At 41.1% G+C, this 8,094-nt stretch overlaps 1 pseudogene; it reads right to left on the bottom strand.

The window, feature by feature from the left end:
• Nucleotides 1-2,339: 2,339 nt before the first annotated feature.
• LOC149472020 (U2 spliceosomal RNA) lies at nucleotides 2,340-2,508 on the bottom strand (annotated as a pseudogene).
• Between the last annotated feature and the right edge of the window lie 5,586 nt (nucleotides 2,509-8,094).

The raw sequence follows: 8,094 nt of genomic DNA, 5'->3' as shown, positions 1-8,094 counted from the left end.
GACGTCAGCTCGGTCATGTGATCAGCTGTGTCCAATCACAGCTGATCTCATGTAAATAGGGAAATGCTAGTTATCGGCATTTCTCTCCTCTCGAGCTGTCACACTGACAGCTTGAGAGGAGAGGAGAGGAGAACCGGTAATTGGCATTCCTCGGAGGGGACATGTACACTGATCATCAGGGCACTGATGATCAGTGTGTCCTGATGATCTGTGTAGCCCCAGCAGTGCCACCTGCCAGTGCCCATCAGTGCCACATCAATGCCACATATCAGTGCCTACCAGTGCACATCAATGCCACATATCAGTGCCCATCTGAGCTTCCTTTCAGTGTCACCCATCAGTGCCAGTCAGTGCCACCTATCAATGCCAGTTAGTGCCACCTATCAGTGCTGTCAATCAGTGCCACCTATCAGTGCCAGTCAATGCTGCCTATCAGTGCCCGTCAGTGCCGCCTAACAGTGCCAGTCAGTGTCACCTAACAGTGCTAGTCAGTGCCGTCTATCAGTGCCAGTCAGTGCCACCTATCAGTGCCACCTATCAGTGCCATATATAAGTGCTGCCTTTCAGTGCCCATCAATGATGCCTGTCAATGCCCATCAGTGTTACCTACCAGTGCCTCCTCATCAGTGCCCATCAGTGCCACCTATCAGTGTCCATCAGTGCAGCCTATCAGTGCCCATCACTGCAGCCTCATTAGCGCACATCAGTGAAGGAGAAAAATCACTTATTTACAAAATTGTATAACAAAAACTAAGTAAAAACTTTTTTTTTTCCAAAAATTTTCAGTGGTTTTTGGTTTGTTTAAGAAAAAAGAAAAAACCCAGAGGTGATTAAATACCACCAAAATAAAGCCCTATCTGTCTCCAAAAAAATTATAAAAATTTCATATGGGTACAGTGTTGCATGACCGCGTAATTGTCATTGAAAGTGTGACAGCGCTGAAAGCTGAAAATAGGCCTGGGCAGGAAGGGGGTATAAGTGCCCTGTAGGCTAGTGGTTAATAAATGCTTCTAAACGCAAACGCTCATAAACAAGGTATGCAAATGCGGATAAACAGACATTTTTTAACCTACATTTTCCAGCAGTCAGTTTCAATCGTTCCGTGCACATGGAGCCTTAGGCTGCGTTCGCACGGACATTATCCACTCCGTGAATCCCAGTGGCAATAATCTACTGATTCATGTGGCTGTTACTGGCTGTGCAAATAGTCATCAATAGCTGCAGCCAACGAGAGCCTGTGATTGCACTGTACGGCCTCAGAGGCCATAGCTATTTGCACAGAGCTTCCAATCTGAGTCACAGGAATCAGTAAATTCGCACAATGGCTTAACAACCATGCCAATGCTGCCTTATATGCAGTATAATGCGGTGCAAGCTGTTACTTTTGCTAGACAGTTTGAGTTTCTGTATGTCATCAGTGAAAAGGTGTGTCAAATGAGTCAAGTCTTATGATGAGGGGGGGGGAGCAGGTACAAGAGGGAAGAGAAAGAATGTGTGGGAATGTAACAGAAAAGGAAAAGATTAGAGTATAAATGTTGTTATGTATTAATGGATTCACTACTCTCATGCTTCTCCCTTTCACCACTATACCTGCCTGGCAGGGATGCTGGTAAATTATGAATACTACAAATTATTTAGTAAAACTGCATAATGCAAAATCTGGTCCAGCTCTGCATAGAAACCAATCAGCCTACAAATTTTATTGTCAAAGCTTAATTGAATAAGCTGAGGTTAGAAAATGGATTGGCTGCCATGAACAGCTTTTTTTTTTTTTTTTTAAGTCCGCAAACGTGCAGCTAAACGAAAAACCCGTAAGTGTTCACAAACAAATGTGCAAGTGCAAAACACCAAACGAAAAAGTGCACTTAGGGGTATGCTTTGTCCTTCCCCCGAAGGGACCCACACCCTCCATCCTGTGAGGAAAACACACATATAAGTAAAGTATAAGTATAAGTAAAGAAAAAGTGACAAAACGTGGGAGGTGAAATAAATTAAATGAATAGAAAATAAAAAAGTGGTTGTGCCAAATTGTGCACAGACCAGGCCCTGAGGCCTGTAGCAAAAATTGCCCTGGTCCTAGCCAAAAGGCCTGGTCCTAAGGGCGCTGTGCAAGAAAAGTGTAAACACAGTGACCATGTGCCATCTTCACACTGTGGGGTCCCACGCCCAGGTGTTACTAGTGGCACCCCTGAGGCGACTACTCAGGGGGCACTGGTTTGTGGACTTTCTGCCTTCCCGACCCCTGGCCAGACAAGGTAGATCCGCTCAAATCAGGAGGAACTGGGCCCCTCCGGTTTTCCAGGGGGAATTACTCCCGGGCCCCAGCAGCCTGTTGGCGCCTCGGTTTCTATTCCAGCCTGTACTAGCCATCAGGACCCCCATCATACCAGCAGGGGTACTATACAACCAGTCATCCCCGCAAAGCTAGAATGACCGTGGAGCACCCCTACTGGACACTGATAAGAACAGATACTACACGTGATCTTAGCCAAAAGGCCGAGAAGCGATGCCATGAAAAGCTGCACCAGATTCTGAGCTGGTAAAGTCTATTTAGTAAAACTACACCTGCTTGTATTTCTCTTTGTGTTAATGAGATAGTATATTCATATAGGTTATGGTGAGAACACTCATAGCATAGTAAAGTCTTCTTAGAGTAGAAGGTATTCGCATTTCTTATTTCATCACATATCCCACAAATAAATCGAATATTTCTTGATTCAGGGATGGATGGAATCATGAAATCATTCCTTTACTTCCCACCAGCTAGATGCACATCTAGAACCATTGTCTTTAACCACTTCCCATCCAGCCCATGTATATAAATGGCCGGACGGGAGCAGTGCAGGAGCAGATGCTGTTCATAAACAACACCTGCCATTTTAGCCTGTGCGCGCTTCCTGGGAGCGCGGCACCGCAATCCAGTGCCCGTTGTGTCCTCCGAACACAGCAGAACAGCAATTGCTGTATGGGACCTCTGTGTGAGGTCCCTATCATGTGATCACTGATTGGCCAATCAGTGATCACATGAAGAGCAGTAAGCAAGATGTCACTTCTGACATCATTGCTTCCTACGTGTGAAATCTGTGAATGATCACAGAGATCACATGATACACGGCTATTCACAACAGCCTTGTACCATGTGACAAGCTATGACCAATCACTGCTCTCACAGTATTTCTCAATGGCAGCAAGAATGCAGCCAGAGAGAAAGAGAAATTATTGCTTTTACAGCCTTTATAAAAGCAATCAGTGTAAAAAAAAGAAAAAAAAATCTTCATCAACCCCCACAAGTAGTACAGTGTCACTATGGAGACACTGTACTGCTAGGGTGACAGTATGTTAAAAAAAAATAATAATATAAAAAAAAAAATAAAACTGTAAAATACATTTTTGAAAAATTATAATTTTTGGTTATAAACTAATTTGGGTTATTTTTTTTTTACTAAAAAGATAACTGAATAAGTTTTGGTCAAGATTTATGAAGAAAGATTATTTATTTGTAAAATTTTAACGAAAAACACTTTTTAAAAAATTTTTTGGACTTTTTCATTTATATAGAAAAAACAAAAAATCCCAGTGGTGAATAAATACCACCAAAATAAAGTTTTATCTGTCTCAAAAAAATGCAAAAAAAAATCATATGGGTATAGTGTTGTATGACCACGCAATTGTCATTCAAAGTCTGACAGCACTGAGAGCTGAAAAGTGGCCTGGACAGGAAGGGGGTAAAAGTGTCCGGACTTGAAGTGGTTAAGTGCAAATATAGCCTAATAATCTGGAGCTATTTATTCCAAACTGCTTACAGTTGTTTAAGGCTTTTTGGCCATAATTATTGCAGTGTATGGAAACCATGACTTCTTTAATTAAGGACTTAAAGTAATAAAGGCTATTTTTTAAAAATTAAAATAAAAAAGGTTATAATTACCTGCTCTGTATAATGACATTGCACAAAGCTGTCCTTTACCTCCTCTACTGGAAGTCTCCCTGCCGGTGCTGTTCACTTCTTCCTGCTCTGGGTGCCTCCCTAGCAAAGTAGGGAAAATGGAGTATGAGTATTTCATAATTCATAACAAACCCCCCTTCAGGTTTGGTATGGAAGGCACTCCAGCAAAACAAAAAAAAAGCTTTGGGTTCTTTCCCTAATTTTCTATACCAGATCCTTATCTGCACATGCAGCCTGGCTAGCCATAGCAGTGGTTTGCTGACCTTCTAGAGCCTCTTTCAGCCATTATTTACATGCATTCACTGTCCTGGGGGATGCACATCATTTCTCTGGGCCAGCTTCCTGATAATGACAAGAGTGGACCATACCTGGGCAAAATGTTGGTACAGCTGCATGTATACATACACCAGGGGGTGTATGTGAAAGGGTGACAATGCAGGAGCTCAATTGAAAGACAGTTGTAATACCTAATTTTTAAACCTGGTCCTCTCTGACCCTGTTAACAGTTTATTGTTATGCTTATCATTTTGCGTACATATGCTGTTTCTTTACATGCCTGCTCAATGTCAACCTGCGTGGGGAAACCATGGCTTGTTATGATCTCTTGAAATTCCAATTAAATTCTGAAACAAAAAGACAGTTGTAAGGCTTTACCCACAGTAATGACCTTCATGGCAAGATCATAAGGTATTGTTTTATTAAAAAATGTAAAATTACTTCTTGTTAAAGCTTATATGAAATTTCAGTGGTTGGGTTCATATTTACTTTAATTTTCCATTATAACCTGCTGGTACCTTTGTGAGCTGTATTAAAGTCATTTTGTATTATCAGTTCCTAGGACCAAGTCATCAGTGTACAGCTGAATATTTCCAGGTGATTTCTGTTTCCAGGATTAATGAAACTGAACATGAATACCCTGGTGCTTTCCATCTCACGTCATGACATCCGTTTTCTGAACTGAACTTTTGATGGCACAAAGGGTCCGTTACTCTGTATGGTATGACTAGCCCACAGTACTTTTCTTTTTCACATTTCAGTGTTTTTGGCAGATGTGCAACCTTTTTGGTTTGGCAGGGTAGCTATATATTTTATGGTTTTTATTTTTCTTTCCAGTGGCTAGTGATTTCCAGGAAGACATAATTGCAGCTCTAACGTTTTTCTTGTTATAAAAAAAGAAACCAAGAAATCAAACATTGAATTCATTGGTAGTTAAATAGCTCAAGTAGATACTATGTAGTAAACCAATTACAATATCTATACAAACATCCAAACTGATACTGTATAGATGTCATAGGGTTGACTTTTTACAATACCCTTGTTTATAATAAGACTGATGCTATGGCTTGCAACCAAGCATCACTATAAAGCCTTATTGGGTTATGAACCCTGCTGAACTGGCCAAGATCCATCTATGGCAGACTGAAACAAAGCCAATGCAAACAGAAGTAATCATTGGTAAGGAACACCAGTCGAGCAACCAGTCAAGAATTGGTTCTCAAAGGATACATGCACTATCCTTATCTGTGCCTCCCTCCCCATGCTAAGCTTATCTGATTGAAAACCTAAAAAAACTATTTTTACTTTCTTAGATGAAAATATCTTTGATTCAAAATTGTCTGAATGTCTGTGGCTAGTTTGGAACCTCACCAGTGGCTGGCTATATCCAAATCTCCTTATGGTGCTTGCAGAACTCCTAATTTTACCTAGGATCTTTATGGATACTCAACCTTATATGGTTCCAGTTGTGACCCCTGATACTAATTTAGGATATACTTCTACCGCCATCTTCTAAACATTATTGGTTTTACATAAGTTAGAAACACAGCAAGTGTACTTTATGAAGCTTCAATAAGTCTCAGGGATCACACTCAATTATTTGACTATAATAAATTTACAAATTAGTGATGATATCCATATAATGAAAGCCTTCCTATCTGGCATGATGGTACTGCATATAAGCACAACTGTCCCCTCCTTTGTCTCCATTTCTCCCCCATTCATGATATTGGAAGAGAATCCTGTGACTGTTCAGACTTTCCAGCATTCACAGATTGTGTTACAAGCAGCAAAATCAATGAAAAAAGGAGGAAGGAGGGGTGTATCCCCATCGCACCATCTCTACTGCTCTTCTACCTGAAGTCCCACAGCTATTAACCATTGCAGTGTCAGAAGGTCAGAGTCAGGAAGAGGACAGGCATCCCTACAGTGAAGATTTCTCCAGGATCCAGCTGCATGCACAAATAGGACACCTGCTCCTTGGGACTTACTTCATTATAGCTAAAGTTCAGCTTTAAAGCAAACCTGTGCTTTGCCAATGTAGCCCAAAACAACAGATTAATTTAAATGTTGACCCCACCAGCTGCAAATGCATACCTTTTCTATTCCCCCTCCACTCTGTTTTTATCTAGTGGGAGACAAAAGAAAAAGCCTTGTGCAAGAAATGTTATGAAGCTTGCACAGCTCTGAAGTCTCCCATCCTGCCTCCATGTGACAGTGTTGGACACCTAGGCAGACAGTTGCAAAATAGGGATCAGCTTCAGGTTAGGGGCAAACAAGAGTTCAGTCTGAACCAACAACCAATAATGCACTTTATGGCCTCTGACTTGTGGCTGAGAATGTCCAAAAACGGGGGTTAACATATGTTCCAGCCCATACCCTGTAAAAGTCAGGGCTCCCAACAACCTTTTGTCAGTGTGTGTTGGAGAGACCTGGAGTAGATAAGGAAAGCAGACAGAGTGTTTGCAGGGAGAGGTAGTTGCTGCCATACTATACAGTGCTGAACAAACCAAACAGTCCTTGACTAGGGTATTAAATATGGTTTGCTTCTGAACTGCTCTGACCAAAACCCCACCCATCACTTATAGAATAATCTCACTGCAACAAGTTGGGGTTAAATGACCATCACAGCCTTTTATTAACCAAATATATAAATAACAGATAAAAACAGAACAATACAGTAATTTAATATCAATATGCAATGGAGCCCCAAGGCCCTATTAGTCGCGAAGGAAAGTAAGGAAAGGAAAGTACCTGCGTATCACTTAATCAGGCCTCCAGCTGCAAAAAACACTGACTTGGAGACAACTCGCAGATGCACATCCCAACAACTGGGAACCGTACCTCAGACAGGTCCCTACACTGTACCTTTGTGCCCATACTAACCTAGAAAGGACCTTGCACCCCACTGGCCACATTACAAAATAAACCACAACCACCACCATTCCCAAATTTGAGAGACCAATACAAACAGGACGGGAGGGTAGGAAGTTTTCTCCAACTTGACTGACCTCTGACTGAAGACCTCCCCAGGCCAGCTACCAGACCACCCCTTTCAGCTCCACCCCTGCCTGACCCTGACCCAATCCCAAGAGCTTACCAACTATTTACTTTTAAACTTCAGCCATACCCCCAATCTTAGACTCAAGCTTCTTTAACCCCTGTCATGCTGGCCCTCAGTCTATTTTTTTCTTATTTTACTCTGGTCCTCCCTTTCTTGGACTACCTTTTTGTGTGTGACAGCAACAACTTTATTTTCTGTTTAGCTGCTGCTCTTGTAGTTTATATACATATATTAGTTACTTGTTATACTATTTTTTTATTTCACATTTTCATGGTTCTTTCTTAATTTCAGTTAGGTTAAACGGGTTAGAGATATAGTGTCTTAAGGTTGGTTTTTTTTAGGTTTAGTGTTTTAGGGGTGAGGATTCAGTATTTTTGTTTTTTTTTGAGTGAAGTAAATTTTAGTTTATACATTTTTGCTAAGGTCTTTTTTTACTTTGGAGTCAGCAGTGTGAACTTGTTTCTGACAAATAAAGTTAGACAATCTCCTGTATTCATAATGTCAGGCAGGCTTAAGGGGAGAGGCAGATTTTCCACATGCACAGTGAGTAGGGGCAAGTAGGTTCTGCAAATGATCAAAAATGTACCTAAACCATATGATTCAGTTTTTTTAAGTGAGGACCCTATGGACTATTGGGGTAAAGCTGCTTATATAGCATGAATCTAATATGTACAATATTTCTGGCATTTTTTTTCTCCAGCACTACCTTCAAGAAAAAAGTCCTAGACCTCAGCACTACCTTGACCAATGCAACATTTTAAATAATGGATTCTTTGTATGATAAGGGCACTAGTTTGACACTAGCCTCACA

Source organism: Staurois parvus, unplaced genomic scaffold (genome assembly GCF_062004578.1).
Source record: "Staurois parvus isolate SC_StPar_1 unplaced genomic scaffold, SC_StPar_1.0 ptg000025l, whole genome shotgun sequence".
Taxonomy (NCBI): domain Eukaryota; kingdom Metazoa; phylum Chordata; class Amphibia; order Anura; family Ranidae; genus Staurois; species Staurois parvus.
Note: the sequence above shows the minus strand (reverse complement) of the source record. Positions and strands in the feature narration are given on the sequence as shown.